Source organism: Anopheles coustani, chromosome 3 (genome assembly GCF_943734705.1).
Source record: "Anopheles coustani chromosome 3, idAnoCousDA_361_x.2, whole genome shotgun sequence".
NCBI classification, from domain to species: Eukaryota; Metazoa; Arthropoda; class Insecta; order Diptera; family Culicidae; genus Anopheles; species Anopheles coustani.
The window spans coordinates 86,917,587-86,937,524 of NC_071288.1; positions in this window are offsets into that span (position 1 = coordinate 86,917,587).

The following is a 19,938-nucleotide window of genomic DNA, read 5'->3' on the forward strand; positions in this document are numbered from 1 at the left end:
TCAAGTGGAAGCATACACAACACATCCAAAATTCTTCTGGGTCGCCAATGACTATGATGTTGCTGTTGTCACCATCATCGGCACGTTCGATGGCTATCCGAATGTTGCTCCACTACCTTTACAAGAACCCAAAAAACCAACCTGGTGCTACATAGCAGGATGGGGACGAACGGAGAAATCCTTACAAGAATTCGATACTCTTCATCAAATGTGGACATAAGTTATTACTCAGGAAAGTTGTCTAGCGCGAAAACCGTGGGCTATTATAACATCGCGGTAAGTGATGCTCATCCGTAATGATTTGACCGACTTTTTTTTTTAACCATCGAGTGAATTTTATTTATAGGACAATTTGCACTAGTATTCCTAACAGCAGACCATGCTATGGCGACGGTGGCGATCCACTCATATGCAATGGAAAGTTGGCTGGTATTTTACAATTTAGTTCCGGATGTTTTTACCGGTTTCCGGCTGTCCATACCAATATCTGGTCAAGTGTCATTCGTGAGTTCATTAGATCCACAGCTGGCGTTTAAAGACGAATGAATTGTAATTGTAACGAATAAACAAACACCTTATAATGCAACATCCGAGTGAAAAAAAAATAAATCGTAACCGTGGCAAAGAATCTCTTGGATGGAAAGAACAAAACTCAGAATTACACAACAGATAAAATGAGTTATATTCGTGTTATCAATCTGGTAGAACTTTTTCGTCATTTGCTTAGTTAGTAACTTCTCAAAACTGTTTAACTGATCCTACTTGATTGTTACAAAAGGTCAATGGCACATGGAATAGTTTAGCCCATGTTATCTATTTCGCTAAACTTTTCCCTTATTTCGACTAACAAACTGCAAAACATTCTATAACGTGCTTCATATCTTGATTTTGACGTAATCTAATCGTCCTCTTCCGTGCCTCGCCGGCGAAGCTATAAGCTTCAAAGATTAACATGCTTCAGGATATCCACCTTCGGAATGACCTTAAACTTTTAACACGCCTGTTGTCCTCCACAATATCTTCCCGTCCGGTCCATACCTTCGTATTTTCCCTCCAACCCGAACATCCTTCTAGTTTGGGTTTGAAGTGAGCGCTTAAAAAGTTTTCCCCTAGTAACATAACGCAGAGTGCGAGTTTGGTGTTGGCTCGTAGTGGTAAAACTTTTTCAATTTTGCCCAAATGAGCGAACGGAACTGCACGGTAACTGCCGAACTGTAATTCGAAGTTGCAGAGTAGAGCTGAGTAAAAACCGGTCAGACATGATCTGCCGTATGTTGGATCATATGAGCGTGTTGGATTTTTTGTTTTCAGTTGAGTAACTTGATCGTCGCTAAATGTACGTAGCATATGGCAATAGTCAATTAGACCAGATAACAGTAGTTTGAGAAACATGTTTCTCAGTTATTTCCATTGATTGCAATTTGGATGGACAGCTTAAGCACGTTGGTTGGTTTTTTTACGTTTGCAAGCAAACCCACAACAAACTTCAACGATTGAAGTTAATAAGTTTAAGCTAGCATGCTATATTAAGTTTTGGCTATACTAAGCTTTTTTTTTAGACTCTAAATGTCTCAGACTAGGTGCACAACGCACGTTGGTATTTTTTACTTTTACATCCCATTTAGTACATCGCAAAATTGTAATTTTATTCACGTTTTCAATTTGGTTGACGTGACTAAGTTTATAGAAAGCTTTGATAGTTTTGAGAAAACTTTTCGTTTTGAAATTTATTTTCAGGTTAAACCTGTTATCTCGGAAAATAACTAAATAGTCGTTTTTAGTAGATGCTTTCATTGGCTTCGAATTTCCATCTTTATTTCACCAAATTTCCTCCATCAAACATCCATCAACTAAATAAAATACTATTTCTACAACTTCTTCTCACAAAGTCTTGTCTGCAACTGCCCTATTTCTTTGCTTTCCATGTCGTTTTACCAAGCCTTCTTTGATTATATTTTTCTAATCCTTTCTAGCAGCGCTAACAAAACCCGTTATCGAATTTATTGCATCGTTATAAAATTTGGCATGACTATATTAAATGAAATGTATATTCACTCATAAATTATACAAATCTTCTGTATGCCATTGGAAAACTGAGACCTTTTAGGGAAAGTCTATTATAGTCTATTAACAATATGGCAGCCGTAATTTTAGGGACACGTCATGACTGCGGTCAAGTTAATTTATATTCCACAATACACATGTGCACGTGCCCTCTCGCTTCCCGTCCATCGATTCGCTTCCAATAAATTGAATCGTTCCACTGCTCGACATCTTCCTGCACCAGGTCACCGTACGAGCCTAGTCGTGATCTAGTGGAACTTTCCGACCAGGTCTTCTCGATGGGACGGAAAATGCAAATACGAACACGGAAGATGATACAATATATAGCAAAAAAGGAACCGAAAAAAACTGTCGTAATAAAAATGCAATCTGAATGCAAATGAGCTCGAAGGCCCATCGACGTGCCTCCTGTCGTACGGATGGAAAAGCCGGTAGTAGGTGTGAAAACCGATTTCCAATCATTCCCAGGCACCCGCCCGGTTCCGCCAGTGACGGAAGTGACCCATTCGGGGGAAGTGAACGTTCGAACGTACACCGGTTGTGCCGCAAACCGAGTGCGTTGGTCGCATTTGGGCCAAGTGTAAGTTTTATGAAGCGTCGTTTAACTATGCCATTGGATTCAATCGTAGGAAATAAAAGTTTTCCAATAAATTGATTGATTTGATCGAATGCGGGATTTAACTAAAGAATCACTTTGGTTAAGGGAAAGAAAAACTTTTCTAAGTAAATTCGTTAAATCTGTGGTTTTACTCATACTTCGGAGTATCAGACAAACATTTTAATTAGTACAAATCAACTATGTTGGCTACTTGATCACTAATACATGTAAAAAAATGTGAAAATCACTTAGATAACAGTGCCTTAATCAAGCTGGTACAAATAGTAAAACTGGTTGTTTAAAAGTTTAACAGAGGCAAGCATATTTTAATTACAGACATCCGACATGTCGCTAGGATTTGGTTAGCGGTGAGTAGTTTGATATGAAGCCAGCAACATCTCGTTGTCCGCCGTAATTGGCTGAGTTTTCATAACTTGGTTGACGAACAGACGGCGCACTTGTGATTCCGTAAACCACAAACCATCAGACGTAGAGCATATGCTGCCCGAAAGTTGCAATGATTTATTCATTATGATTTTTAGCTACAAACAAAGTTGTCAGTGCCAGATGGTTCTTTGAAGGGTTGACATAAAGCAAAGAACTACAGAATTGTTTAATTTCAGTTTTAATTTAAAACTGTCTAAAACGTTTTAGTTATTAAATTTATGTTTTAGAAGTTCTTATGAAATCACATGCAATTCTTAGAGAAAAGCCTTAAATCAAACACAAAGAAAAAACTTAAAATAGCTTTCTGTTGAAATCAAATAACAAAGGATTTCGTAAGAAGAAAGGCAGTTTAAACAAATTCTGAAACGTTTTCAGCTGGTGTCATTTCGACTAGTCCTACTTGTATTACTTTTTCCCTCCACTTCTTTCTGCCAACTATTCCCATCCGGCGATCATGGCACGCCTCAAGAAATATCTTAGGCAAAGCGATAGTCATCACAAGAGTTCGCCCTTCTGCCTCGAGTACTCATTTATCTTCAAGACGACAGTGGACCGCCGCACCGGAGGCTTTCCGTTTGACATTCTGGGCCATCGGAGATGGACTGCGCCACCGGCGGCTAAAATGACGTCGTTATTCTTCGCCATTATGCACAGCAGGTACCACTCAATATCCGTTGGCTTAGGCGGTACGACTCCGACCACGATGATGACGTGCAAGTCGAGGCCCAACGCACGAACCGTTCCGGGGAATATGCACCCGGACCGCAAGGAGGACAGTTTCGTACAGCGCACAAAGGATCACAAATCAACCGCTGCAACTTTCGGGTATCATCCGGACTGACAGGAGTTGAGAAAAAAACCTTCCACGGAGAGCAGCAACTCCTTGCAATCGGGTGAAACTATCTACGTAAGGAAATTCGTTAGAAATGTATAAAAAAGACACACCTTACGGTGTCGGTACCGTCATTGGGAAGATAATTCGTAAAATTTCGCAAGGAAAAGAAATCCCCTTGGTGAATTTATTACGCCATGCTCCGATAACGTGCCTCGGGAGTTCCTAGGTGTTGCCGGGTAAGGATCCTACACACTTCAACGATCTCTTTTCCACCCCGAACTCACCTTGCCCAGGTGTGAATGGGTTTTGCTTTTTCCTTCACGACACCGCCGCCATTGCCGTTTGCTCGTTCGGCAATAGTCTTACCGTGCAAAATGGATGTGGAAGTGAAGAAATAATAGCTATCAGATGATGATAATTTATGTGTGTGGCGGCTCACATCGGAAGACACACCCACGCGCACAATATCACCTTTCACGGAAGATAAATGATGATATCCCTTAATGTTGCCGCCGGCGAATAATGTCCTTGAGACGACCGCGGAACGACGGAGTCGAACCCGGGAGTGCCCGCTTCAGGAATGTTACGTGAAACGAATTCCTTTATCTTCTTCCCGGTTCCCCGGAACCCATTGTTCCCCGCCTACCCTTCCGGTACGCCCACCGTTGGCAGCTTGTGAGGAAGAAAATTGTTTCACAACCGTCGGTAAAACGCTAACCGATGATAAGGCGCGGGATAATTTATGGACGGACCACGTTTAACATATTTTCGACACATTCATATTTCATCGCTGAATAGCAAAGGGTCATCGAAATTTCGATACACTCGTTTTCTACATGCCTTTGTAGTATCGATAGCAGATTTCTGCAAATTTGAATTAACTTATCTTTTGAGTATGTTCTCACAATTCTAAGATATACATTTAAACTGTGGTTTGTTAAAATGATCCAACTTGCACCAAATTAATCCCGTGTCCAATCCCTGCCTTAACATTAGTGTACCGTTCAACCCTATCCACTTTAACTTCACGTTTTCGCACGAACCTCGCACGAGGAGAAAACAAATATCACCATCCGGAGTGCAGGGAAACAATTTCAAAAATAATCTTGTTTGTGTTTCGTAAGCAAATAAACGAACCCCGAAGCCCCGGTTCACGGTTTGCGTTTGCAAAGGGTAGTGGCACACGGGCTGGAAAAGCATAACAAAAGCGGGAAAATTGGAGCATAACAAGGTTAGCTTCGGCAATCAACATCTAGATGTGCGTTTGCTTCTTTTGCTGGGCTGGCTTAGCGTGTGCATCTTTGTTCTGTCTTTTGCTCAAGAAAAATAACAAAACAACAATACGGTAAAGTGGGAGGTGTGCCAAGGTCTATTTTTTCATTCGTTTTGATAGCTGTTTTCAGCAGACTATTTCGGAAAATATGCCTGTATAATATTGTGTGTAGAATTTTCGTTGAAAATCACACTTTTTTAAATATTAAACGCTTTTTTCAAACATGTTTTACTGTAGTTTCGTTTACCTAGCTAACTGCGGCAGTTTTTACTCTATTGCGGTACGTAAAATGGTTACTCTGGAATTTGCTAAAAGTATCCTTTTCCGAAATCTGGAAATGTCTCTGCTGAATTCCTCAAACCCATCCTCAATATCAACGACGCATTGCAGAGCAATTTATTTTAATTGGCTGCATACTTGCATGTCTCTCGAATGAATCCTAGAAGCAGATTTAGCAGAAAGGGAATAAAAAGTAAAAATATGAACGAGGCATTTTGAACAGATTCTAGATGCATAAGCACAGAGCATAAGATTTAGTTTATAGAACAGGTAATCATGATGAAGCCGATCGTGCAATATTGGAGTTTTCTTTCATTCCAATCGTTTCTTTTTCGGTTTACTTTACAATTTCTCACACCAATTAAAAGGTTTCTCACACGCGTTGAATCATTTAATGTTTGCTGTTTAAATTTACAGAACACTACTCCTCAATTGCTCTGATTGTCTTTTTTGTTGTTTAATTTGCATTTCCCTCAGACAAATATTTAAGTACTCTCTGAAGAAATAATCCTTGAAAAACAGTAAAATATGGGGAACACGAAATACAAAACAGATCATCCCATGGGAAGAAACAGAAGAATAATCTCCATGGTATCCCCGGAGGAGTTGTACCAACCGACCACATGCAACATACATACATGATGGATTGAGATGAGCCATGCGAGAAAAATCATAAAGGATTTTTTTTTTAATAAACAAGCGCTAAGAGGCAAAAACTTGTGCGATGAACAAATTAAGGAGATGTATAGCGCTCATGGCAATGAAAATTTCACCGTACCGTGTGTCTTTTAAGGGGAAAAAGTATTTCTTGTTACTATCTAGACGGTGGATCCGATTACGTATCGATGGAAATGGAAAAAGTAAACAAAAACTGTGCAGGTTTTCTTCAACCGATGTTTAAAACTTTTCTCTAACTCTTTCCCTCTGGTTGAAAAACCTAATTAAAATAGTTTTCTAGTACTATCAGAAGGCTCCCCTTGTTTTCACATCAATTTTACTTCCAACAAAGCTAATAACAAATCTCAATTAGTGCAAAATGCAAAACTCGTCCCAATCAAGGGGATCGATTTGGTTTTTCTAGGCAAACCAATTTAGTAGCTTTAAATTAATTGACGTAAGATCGCATAAAACGCATCCAGATGTTGTTTTGGGGAGAAAATGTATCGAATGGCTAAAGTATTACCCTCCGCTCCCCCTGGAACGAATCGTACATCGAACATCGGCCCAATCACAAATACCATAATGAGAGTGGAATACCATACCGTCTTTGAAAAACCAAAGGTTTTTTTCTAATCGCCCACCCCCCCCCCCCCCCCCCCCCCCTTCCTACCGTTCAACAGGGCTTCAATGTCTTCGGAACCGGAAGTGGGCCTTCCATGAAGGCTAAATGTTTTCCCATTAAAGGCAGGCTTTATTGACGCACTTTATTTAATGGGCTTCGGAGCCATAACGAAAAATTACTCCATTTTGGTGCGTGGTTTCTGCAAGGGGTCCGATGAGATGGAAACTGTTGGTACGAGGGACGGGATTGAGATGTTTGTTTTCTCTATGGACCGTTGCTCCCAGTGGAAATGTTTCGTTTGAAGTCTTAAAACGGAAATGCATAAAAGTGTACGCAAAACATGTAAAAGAAACTTAATTCGAACTATTAAATCAGAAAACTAGATTGGGTAGATGTTGAAGAGTATGAACATGGAATACTAAGGTTGTCGTTGGATTTTTCTTAATTAAAAGAGAGAAAATGTTAGCTGAAGTGGGTAACTAATCAAATTTACATCAATAATAGGTTGCATGCCGTACAAAATCAAATATTCCAACAATGATTTTCATTAGAATTTCACTCTGTTTTCCTACAGCAAAGAAATAAAATAAATATTTTATTCACGGAAGCTCGAACACGAAAAGAATTCGGAATATTCATATTACATCGAAGGATATTCATCGTTTATAAAACGAGTATCCTTAGAGAAGGCAAACCGTTATCAGATGCAGCTTAAGCTCTCGCATTCTAGTGGCGAACGATGCTGGTGTGCTTTACTTTATCCTTCCGAACGCACACATATGCTCGAAACCGTGTCCTTCCAGGGTATTGGGTAAGTATTATAATCAGTTCCATTTCGCCGTCACATAGAAGACGCTGACGAGCCGCTGGCTTTGCGGTTCAATATTGAATTAAATCGATTCGAAAAGTGAAACTACCGCCAGCCCCATATCTTCGCACCAGTCATCCCCCGGGTGCCAACATTTCACCGCCTTGAATTCACGTTGCCTTGTGGCTCAATCGTGGAAATTTATTCGCCTCGCGCTAACTTTGCTCCTTCGATTTCCATCCGTTCCGAGCAGGCACGAAGGTGGAGCCGCTGAAAAGATGCTTTCCTTTGTGGTATTCATCGGTAAACTGCTTTCTCGTACTTTTTTTTCCACTTCATTCCCTTCGACTACGTTTCACTTGAACGCCAAGAATGAAACGGAAATATTTACGCTTTTCGGTTGGATTTTGATCCCACTTCTTCAAGCATCTCTCGCTTTCCGCTGAGGCGTCTTCAGGCTCCTTGAATCTGCTGCTCGATAGATTATTCGGTTGCGCTTACCTTCTCGCATGATCGGAACGGATTCCAATCCCCTTTGCCGTGTGCGCGACTAATTCCTTTTGTGGCACCGACTTTTACTGCCGAAAAGGGGAGCGAAATTTTCCACCCAACGCTAGCGCAACGGTGTCTTCCGTCAGCCGGCATTTTCCTTTCGCGTCGAGCGAACCTAAAGTCAACGACGCGACGTAACGGCCAACGTCGGTAGCGTGATTTTCGTTTCACGCCAACTATTTTCCTTCCCACGTTCGCATCAAGCTTCATTTCAATTTATTGAAATTCCAACTAGTGTAAGGACTGTGGTTTGGAGGATGAAACTCTCCTTTTCCGCTTTCTTTCAAGATATCTAAACCATCAGCAGTATAAAATCGATCGAACTTTGACAGATACCGCACACGGATGCCATGTACATATTTTCCGACAAAAAATAAAACACAACCAGCTCAAACGAAAACGTTGATCGGTGCATCTATCCGGTGTCTTTTTCGCCCGTTTGAAGGTAGACGAAAAAGTCTTCAAAAGAGTTCTTCTGCCGCCATGCAAAAGGTTAATTTACTTAAACGACGTTTGAGCCGTCATCGTTGTAGTGCCTTTCGGTTCGAGTTGCATGGTTGTTGTTCGTTTGTTTGTTGTTTGTTGTGTCCCACGTTTTAACGAGCGATCAAAGAGCAATCCACTTCAGATGCAGCCGAACCGGGACTGGTACTTATTCGGGATCTAACGTTTTTGTGAAGTGCATCAAAAGACGCAGTCTTTAGAATAAAGTCATTCGAGCAAAAACCGGCTAGGATTGAAGAAACGCACCCTTTTGAACGGTTCATGTGTTTATTGTGCATTCTTTGATGCTCTACCTATACTAAAATTGTTTGTTGAAAGAAAAGATTGCATGAATATGGTAAAATATAAATTTAGTATTATGTTATGTCTTACTTTAAAAAAAACTGGGACTACCGTTTATGTATTCTATAAATAAGAAACCTTTAAAAACCTTTCTTTGACGCTTCAATTTTATACCTTTTCAAAACCAATCTCTACCGTTCGCGTTGTTTTATTACTTTCACATAACCAGGTCAGCCATCAACCACGAATGGAAGGCAATAGCATAAAAATAAAAACAAAATCAAACCTCAAACGATACGCTATAAAGACATAAAATTCTTCCCAACGCTTCGTTTTGTGGCAATGCATAGCAAACGGCTGAAATAAAATGATCCCCAATTTGCACTCACCTCGTGCTGCAGTCATCGTTCACGGCTGCACAAAGCATGATTGCTTTTGATTTGTTTAGCAAAACGAAAAGCAAAAACGAGTGTCAATAAAAATCGCGAACAAAAGAGCAAGTGCAGTTAAAACTTATCGTGTTATAAAACACATTGCAAATTGCCACGAAAACCACTATTATGGGTAAGATTGTGGGGACGCGCATGTTTATAGGTTCCGTCTTTTCATTGCTACCTTCCAAAAGTACCTTGGAAGGAAACATTTATGAGACTAACTTTAGAGACAACAACTCCTAAAGACTGATGAATGTTTGATGGCAAGGTGGAAAAGGAAGCATTTTTTATGACAAGGAATGCATTGAAATCAGGAAAAAGAAGTGAAAAATCCATCTGGATCTAGAACTTTGAAATTATAACGCAAATAAGCTATCTTATAAAACAAAACCTTATAAATTAGGTAGAAATTTGGAACCCTAGAGGTATTCACTGAATTCACTCAAACGAATTCAAGTACATCAAAACCTGTGAAAATCATCCAAGAAAGTGATTCAAGTCAAATACTTGTTTTCCGACATTGAAAGATCAAACAGAACTAAGGGAAATATTTCAAATTACAATTAAATCTTTATTTGAACATCCATGGATCATTTCCATACGAGTTAAAAAATAATTATCCAATCATCTAATACCAAATTGTAGATTTAGATGAGAAATATTTAAATTTTCAACTTCAATCTCTGATAAGTATAAAAGAAAATATACTAATTTTGTTTTCCTAGAGCGAATGTCCTCGTCTCAATATCAGTGCGTTATTATACACCAAACATTGGCGCGTCAGTCCCGGAAAACTGTCACCGATAGTGACAAGTGCCACTTGGCATCAAACTTTGTTCATGAAGAGTTCTTTTTTCCTCCAGTTTGTGTCGTTCCTTCTGCCGACGTTCGCCCGTTCGGACGGTTATGCTTTTTACAACCCTATTACCATTATTTTTCCTCCCATTTTGTTTCCAGAACTTTAGCTCAGTAGTTCTCGATCGATCTTCCTGTATGTACTCTGCTCTCCGTTCGCCTTGCAGTTTGCATATCGAACAACTTTTGGATCCAGTATCGATTCGCAGAATCGAATGGCACCAATGGCGGCCTCTGCCATGATGGAAGGGACTAGTTCCATCGTCCTATGATGCAAACCTTTCCGAACATACCCGGGATATGTCGCAAATGGAACGAAAAACGAACAACTTTTCTTCCTCTCGCCCCCACGCGCCCCGGCAGGGAAGAAATATTCAACAGATTTCTCACTCTTCACCGAAACCGTGACCCCGGAAGTGATGGTAGAGGAAGGAGGAAAAAGGGAAACAAAATGCCATGGAGATGTAGGGCTTGCCGTTTGCTGCAGCAGAACGGTTTAAAACTTTCCCATCATCGGCGGACATTCGTATCGATAAGTGAATCCTTTCGTAAAAAGGGAATCCCGATGGATCCACTTACGGGATGGCGCGGGAGGTGGTATGTGATGCTCGGGGTACAAACAAGGACAAACTAGCACCGAGTGTGACGATGGAGGACAAGTTCATTTTTACCAGCATGGCGTTGGTGGATAGGAGTTTTACGTCCGGGGTTGAGGTGTTTTTGGAGTTTCCAAAAAGAAACAACACTCCGGAAGTGACAAACAGTGCCTCGGGTGTTTAAATGTGTGTGTGTGGATGTCTCGAGTTGATACCTTGACAGGATTTTTCACGACAGATTGTCCTATGGTGGTAAGTTTCAGTGTTCAGTGTGGCCGTACTTGCAAAAGTTTTGTCGTGATTTTTGCGTTCCCTTCGCTTGCGTTCCCTTCGCTTTAGTCTACATTTGCCCCATTTTTTTTTTATACATACGCGCTGGAAGGTTTGAAGTTATTTTTTATAACTCTACCACCTTTCATGCCCATGTACTTTTTTGCAGCTGCTTTGGAAAGCTTTTTTGCGAAACGAATTCGTAAATCGGGTCAGCTTACGCCTATGATGCGGAAGAATGGTTCTTGAAACTTTTTCCATAATAAAAGAGGATTTTACGTACGTATGATGTTACGTTTCAGAAACTTTGGGTATTATGCATTCTAGGCAGATATAGATAGTGTATGTATAATTCAGGCCTCCGTTTGGTAGAAACCGTTGAAACTTTGTTTTTGTAAAACATTCGAGAATTTAATAAGACATAGAATGTCAATAAATGGTTGTGAAAACAAATAAATAAACAAAACCAAAAATAATTACAGTTAGAAAATTTACAACAAATAACTGTGTAAACTATTGCAACACAAGATTAGAAAACGAATGCAACGATAAAATAACGAATAAAATCGTTAGAAAAAGAAATCCAAGCTGAGACTACCAGATGAATGAAATAGCTACACACATGTTAATTTTGTTACCATTGCGATTCGACCCCATCGGACCGATTTTCATTAGTTTCGAATAAAATAAAGCTGTGAAAAATAATTACAAGAATTATTCCACAGTAAAAAAATTCCCAATATGTGTTGTACTTTAGATAGATGATTAAATAGATTCAGCCTCTGAATACTTGCGAGTGAAAAATACCATCAAAACGCTTCTGCACATTAATAAAACTATCATGAAGGTTTTAATGAATATTAACAACATTTATAGTTTTGTTTCAATCCAATCTCATTGCGAAAAATCAATTTTTAACGATATATTTTGGTAATGAAATCACATCTATTTAAATGTAAGGTAGCGCTTTCTTTTGAATGCTTCAATTCGTTCCATATGTGAAAGTTGCTGGTTAAATGATTGAATGTTGCATCATCCAATTTCATTACGCTTTATGACGCATCGAACACTTTGAGCATCCTGCTTTTGGCGAACTTTCAAACATCCTATAAATCTTCTACCACGACCCAATTCCCTTCGACACTGATTTAACTTGTGTCACAGAATCGCTAGTCACTTCCGCGACTTCCTTCTTCTAGCACTCCGATCCGAGGCTATTCGTAGGCTCGCGGTGACTCACGTTCACCCGCAATCAATAAATCTCTCATTACCGAGCTCCTAAGCACTCGGTCGTAAGCTACCGAGCCTCGATTTGCTTCCAATATCCCAAGCTATCCGGGCGCCTGATATGTAAGAGTCGGCCCCCGAAAACTTATCGCCAGTATTTTGCCATCCTAAACCCTAAGTCCCAATCGGGCCGAAACGGTCGGCTTTATAGCTTCCCTCTGTGCTAGGAATGCGTGTGTGTGTCATATCAGCCCACGCCGGCGATAAGCGACATTTGAGGGTACGCTTCCGTGCGCAATCAATCGATATAAAATCGCACCACCTTTGGGTCGGGTTCGGCCCAGAAAGCACCCAAAGAGATTCTATTAGTTCCTCGTCGACACACAAGTGAAGTTCGTGATCGTGCCAGTGCCACCGTGAAGAAGTCGCAGCATGAGAGCGTTGATTTTGTTCGCCCTGCTCGTGGTCGTCGGTCTGTGCGTCGTGGCCGAAGCGTCTAAACACCAGCCTGACGGCGAACGGCTCGCGGCCCGCTTCGCCCAGCTGGAGGAAATTAAGGGACTGAAGCCGAAGCATCGACAGCTGCTAGAGCGCGCGGTTCACGAGTTCGAAAGCACCATCGATAAATCGACGCTCGATCCGGCCCACAAGGCTGCCGTCAAGCAGAAGGCTCTGGACCATTTCACGAGCCGGGTGGCCCAACGGAAAAACGGCCACTAGTGAGGGAGGGGTGAACGCGTGGAAGAAAACGTGGCCATGTGCTTTGAAGAGCGCTTAATTGAGCATTTGAAATGCCACATCCACAGACACTGATAAGGACGGTAATGTGTCAAGAAAATCCACCTGCCAGTCTTTAAAATGATTCCCAATAAAAGTTGCCTGCATTTTTATATTGCTTAATACATTCTTGTATTATAATGGTTAAGTTATTTTCATGGTTGTTTTTTGTGAATGTGAAACTCCAATTAAACCCATTCGTATGTAGTTTATATGAGTTAGTTTCAATATTTCACAAATAATTTAACAAGTCAATCAATTAGTAGTAAATTAAAAAAAACAGTAGTTTCAAAAGAGATTAAAAATCTTCTAAACATCATTTGGGTAGATAAAGCAAAGGGTTGAAATCGTATTCCGTGAGCTCAAAGTTTAGTTTTGTTCCTAGTTAATTGACGTTTGCTCTGAAAATGTTCTTCCGACAGTTCAACCCTATATCCTTTGAGATATCATCGATGGGAATTCCTTAGCAATTTACTAAAATTTGTCATGTTTCAAAAATCCAATATAAATAAAATTTCAATTTTGAAAATTAAATGGACAAAACTCTTACATTTTTTAACATGAAACTGGAAAAACATGAACATGAAAGGGTAAATCAAATAAAACAAAACACTTGGAAACACGATCAGCGAAAAGGAGGAAGCAAGAATTCAGTCAGAGGACGAATTCAGTGTTGCGACGATTTTATATTATAGTCCAAAATTTATGTTTCAAACTGTTATTTTGTTCGATTGTGTTATATCACCACCAAGAAAAGATACAAATACATCGTAAGCAACAGCACTTTATTTGATTTGTCTTATTATTAAATCTGGTTCCTTGTTGAACCTGGTAAACCTCAAATCAAACATGACTCATTTTTGTCCTACTCTATTCAATCTCCTTTCCAACATGTAAAATACTTGCCGTGTATGTAGTTGTAAAATTTTCCCAATTAATGTCACCCTTAAAAACCCACATTCATGTTTGAAGCCATTTGAGGAGAGCCAACATACGTAGGTGCATACGTATTAGAAAGTTGTTTTTCAGAAAACTTCTTCTCTACCATGACACTTGGAACAGGAAGTTGGCTGACCAAAAGGACAAAAATCGGCTGTGAAAAACTAAAAATCATGTTTGCTTCTAAATTTGGCTAATATCGTAACAACAGAAAAGCCCACCCCCTCTGGAGAGGTCAGCAGGCTCCCCAGGGGAAAACTTCACCCGAGCTCAAAACCAAGCTGCAGTCAGTCAGTCAGTCAGCAGAGGAAAACTTTCGATCGATAACCTTTTGGGTGCACGTTTGCCCATCCACACGTCCCAGTTGACCGACATTATCTTCAACCATAGGCAGAAGAAAAACCCTGTTCTAGGGGGAAACAGGAGAAAACTGGCCCGTTTCGAGGGGAAAGTTCATCCTGCAGAAAAGGGAATGCAAAGTCCTGAGGCCAACAAAGGTAAGGTAAAAGGTTAGAGCACGTGTGACTCGTGTTGCCAACGGTTCGTCGATGGTGCAGCAGTGCCACTTCCCCCTCTTTCTTTCGGAAAAACCGCCGGGAAAATGCAGGCGCACTAAGTGTGACCTCAAGCGGGGACATAAACTTTTGGCACCGGAGGGAGACGGAGACAAAATGGCGCAAAGCCGGCCGCCGGAAACCGGTTATTGTGTCATTCGACAATGATTTATGTGTCCGAAATTTTCAATTCCCTCCTCTCAGCACTTTTCACGCGGTAACCAATGTCAGCCGTGGTCTGGGTGCGCTGGTAAAAAGGACATTCGCAAACGCGACGCACACAAGGACATGCTCTCACGATCGTTCGAATGCGGTTGGCGCTTCGTGCGAGACGATAGTTTTAAGCGCACTGTGCAAGAGTGCACGCCGCCGTGACGTGACTTTCCCAACACGACACTTTTCAGCTTGAGGGAATTGGCTGATTGTTTTCGCCTCTTTTTTTTTTTTTGTTCGTTATCTTTCCACTTTCACCACACGCTGAAGGAAGTGTACGGTTTATGGTGGGCTTTTTTTCGGTGGGTATTTTTGAAACAAACGATTTTCAATCCAAGCTTTCAATCCGCTGAACGATGGAAAGGGACGGCAAACGGAAACGTGTTTGAAGTGATAAATTTTACGCACCAACGAAGCACCAGCTCGTCAAGTGGTTTTCCGGTGGCGCCATTGAACATTGTGTCGGGTCAGCGTTGTGTGCGTCGGAAACAGTTTCCCCCGGCCGTATATGATTGTCGTTTGGTGAAAATCCGTCATTTTAACCCATTTCCCGGCTGACAGTTTGGACTGACTACGGCCGACGTCTGCACCAAACGTTCGTCGTGACAGATGAGTGATGAAAACGAGTGACAGCGTTTGGCGAATGCGTGGTTTTGTGGGCTTACGATAAACGAACATTAATTTAAACGGTGTAGAATGTGGAGTTTTGTGAGAATCTTTGAGCTTTTAACAATTCCTTTCGACATTTTAAAATAGCACTAAAACCAAATCGTAAATGAAAGCAAGAAGTATCATTCGATTAAAAGCACTTAAACGAAAAAACGAATCTTTATCTGATCTCAAAAGAAAGAATCGTTTGCCAATAACAGCTCTTATCAGCAGAAAACTAATCTCCACTGACAAATACGTTCGGAATTGTTCTCCAACGACGCAGCGCATTTAAACCATACCGACCTCGAGCACTAGAAACCCAATTTAACGCTCAGCGAGTTATTTTCACAAATAGAACGAAGGAAACGTTTGGTAAAGATTGCATTTAATTTTTTTTCCCACCCCCGTTCGAAAGAAATGTCCCTTCCTTCGAGCGAAAATGCTCAACGGGTTAGAAAATCGAACACATTTTTCACGTTGGCCCGGCCAAACACGAAGGTGGCAGCTGGGAAATTGCCAAACGGAGATGGTAAATTTCTCTTAAAACAGTTCTTATTTAACGGAACGACGGAACGAGTGGAAATCGAAGGCAATTCGACTTCGATTAACCGACCCCCGGGCGTCCCCGAGGTGAGCTGGAGGGCTGAGATAAGATAATATTTGTGGTGTTTTTGATTGTGTCTTGAAGGGTGAGAGGCCAATCGAAGGTGGCAAACGAAAATTGAGAAATTGCGCAATCACCTCAGTGACACTGATATATTGGCTGATAGTGATACTATCGATAATGTTCGGACTAGTTTTGTCTTTTATTTGTTTTTTTCTCTATTTGTTCAATCTGAACTTTATACTTTCTGATCCTTTTATCGTTTCACAAGGGGGTACGATTTAAAACTGTTTAGATGATCGATATTCTCAGGCAGAGGAACAGCAGCACGATTTAAATCAAAAATTCAATATTGAGAGAAACAAAGAGAGAGGAAAGGGAAAACTCCTGTGAAACAAAAAAAGGTTATTTTTATTTTACTTTCCAACACTAACCTTCCCGCAGATCGTGTCGGCCGAGGCATAAACATATTTAGGGCAATTTTTCCACCCGCGCTCCAATCACGTGCTCCGAACTCGATCCACGGAACATTTCGCGCACAATTTGTGCTGAATATTTCATCCATAACTCCAGTGTCAACAACGTTTTCCGCCGGCAGGACGTGATTTATTCACTCACCGTCGCTCGGTACCAACCACCAACACCCTCCACCGCGTGGCACGCGATTGAGCTTGACGACTTAAAGACGTTAAGCACGCGCCGGAGGAAAGCGTTCAATGGTGGTTAAGATTTTCCCTTCTCTCTCTCTCTCTCTCTCTGCTCGACAGTTGAACGGCATACGGCATACAAAAATATCTCGACAGTTGTCGAAACACCGAAGCTCTTTATGCCGTACGTATCGAATCAATCGCGTTGGAGTCGTGCCGGTGCTCGAGAACGTCTTAAGGATCGTCCCGATTTTGGCTGCGTTTGAATATTTGATGGGTAAATAAGAAGTACATCGACCGAACGAAATCTTGTTGAAGCCCTAGCGGAGGCAACATGTATTTTATTAAAACCTTTTCCATTAATTTGACATTCTTTTCTCTCGAAAGAAATATTTTGTGATTAGATGTTTCTTTAATTAAAGAATTATTCTATTGGACGAAATATACGCCTGCTCTATTAGTTCGTATTGGATCACTAATTGTTCTTTTTCTTTCAATATTGTATTATTTTTTAAGCATTTAAATGCTTTTCAGAACATTTTTAACATTCAAACTAATTTTAAAGTTTCCTTCGATACAATCCTCTTTGAACTTTCCTTGTATCGATGTCATTCTCTTCTTGAACGCCTTTCCTTGTTTGTGCTTTACTTTATGACGCAACCAAAATCCACAAAATCGAAACCAAAGAAAAGCGCGCCCCCGAACGGTTTTCCCGGGGTGATAGAAAATCCTATAGAAAGTACTGCGTTACGAAATAGTCTTTCGGGCGGCGTTGGGCCCGACCTCTAGTTTCAAAGCCACTTTATATTACTTGGGAGGATTCGTTCGACCTGCGGCTTTTAAGCGCCCCGTCTGCACATAAAGCCCTACCCAACACACACAAATACAAAGACGGAGAGACCCACGCACCAAGGCGATATAAAATTCACCCCCAAAACCGGCGAAGAGAGGCACATTTCTCAATGCAACGAACCATGGACCATCTGTCCGACGGAATGCTTGAATCCTGTCATCGGGAGCGTACCACCCCCTTTCCCTCACCGTCCTTGGGGAGTAGAAAGTATCTGTCGGCAGCCAGCAGCCTGCGCCATAGTGGCTTAGATGATGTAATTCCATTTTATGGGTCTCTTTATTGCGGTTAGATTCGGGGCACTAGATATGAACAATGTCTTTGTTTCCGCCTCCCTTTCTCTCCTTCGGCAGCCTCAAACTAACCGCCCGAACCTTCTTCAGCTCGGTTCCTTTGTGGTGAAGTGGGGTCGAAAGCTGTCTAAAGACGCTTCCGGGTTTGTGATCGTTTTTGAGTGTTTCCCATGAGAAACGGAACAATTGGCAGACAAAGAGCACTGTCCAGCATTTGAAATTATTTAAATGCTTGTTACCATAGCATAAAAAGCATAAATAGTTAAAAATTCTAATTGATTTCATAAAAAATTATTTCTCCCACAATTTGAGAGTTTCTGACAAAATTTTGCGATTTGAAAAAAATCAAAACTAATATTTTGCTTTTCAAATGCTATATGCATGATTTATACTCGTTATGCACTCTTCTTGTTGTACATTGATTCTTCACTCAATTTAAAGAAGCCTTGCAGCAGCACAATTTTCTATATGTTTTTTTCTATAAAACATAAGCTTCTTAGAAAGTTCATTATGCGCTTTTGGAAGTGCTTTGGAGCATGTTTTCATCTGTTACAAATTATATATAAGTAGTCCAAACAGAAACAAACACATCATACTGTCTGAAAGAAGTAAACAAGAAGTAAGTTTACTGTCTAAACTAATTGATTTTGTTTACTAATGTTACATAAAATACATATAACGTTTAATTTATAATATTTCAATCCGTTATTTTGTAACATTGCACCACCAAGAACTAATATGAGAGTACCTTTAACGTGTTGAACTTTCCAAATCAGTCCAGCGTTTTTCCACTCGTCACCGTAGCGCTCAATCTTCTTGTACGAGCAATTTCCGCTAATCCCAAACAACTTCCGTTTCCCTTCCGCTACCCACGCCCCGAAGCGCGTTTGGCAAATTTCCGAATCCGCTCGCATCCATCCGTAAGACAAAACGTGTCTCTAGCATTTCCGGTATTTTTACAGCACATCCGAGCGTTATCTTTGTCCGCAACCTCTTTACTCGCGCGCGCGGCTCACTCGATCGAACGGATGTGAACGAAAATGGATGATGCAGCGGGCGATGGAAAAGTAGATTTCCACTAACAAAAGGGTGCACGAGAAGAGACGGGGGGGGGGGGGGGGGCGGGAACACGCACCAAAATAATGTATCATCCGTATTCCACCATGTCGCTGCTATCGGCGAGCCGGTGCGAACGCTTCATTAAACCTTTTTCCACCAAATCATGCCCAGGCGGGGAAATTAATGGATCCTCGCACCGAACGTTCCGGGGCCGAAAAACCCATCGTTGCGTATCAATCAATTTTTGGTTCATGCTCTCGTTAAGCCACAGCCACGCGTTCCCCCCTACCTCATTCCACAACCCGAAGTCGTTGGGCGAAAAGGAAACGCTGGAAAAGTTACACCGCACGTGGGTTTGGCTCGTTTTTCGGTCCGCTTTCGCGAAAATCCATACCATCGATTTCCACTTGCGAATGATATTTGGCGACGTGACGTACCACAAGGTGCTGGGAAAAGGCACAGTTTTTCGACTTCACTCTTCACCCTCCTCCCGCCCTGCCTTCCTCTTTCTTCCGCCACTCGATTATCTTCATCACACGCCCGACGCTCACGTCAAGGCTCATCGTTCACTCTGACACGTACGCGTAATTTCGCTCGTAATTTCCATGTACGCGGGCTGCGCAACTCCAATAGGTCCTTCCTCTTCTTTTTTCTGTTTCCCCACGATGTGGTCCAGCGAGTAAAAAAAATCGCAAAACCGTCCCGGAACACCGAACTGGGCTTGGGGAAAAAACGGTGAGTTATTACAGGGCGCTCTACGACGACGTTTTCGGCTGCCAAATGGTACGTCGTGAACGGAACAAACAACATTTTGGCGATAAATTAACTTTACCCAGTGTAACACACGCTTGCAAACGGAACGACGTATGCCGTGGACGAAAAATGAAACAAACATGTTAGGTGTCGTTTAACAGCGATCGTTTAAAATAAATGGTATGGCTGCTCGTGAAGTTCCTAAAATCTGCAGCAAGGCTTACAAGTTAAGAAAAATAAGTAATAGAGATTGTGCATTATTACGTACGAACCTACGAAAAGCTTTAGGCAA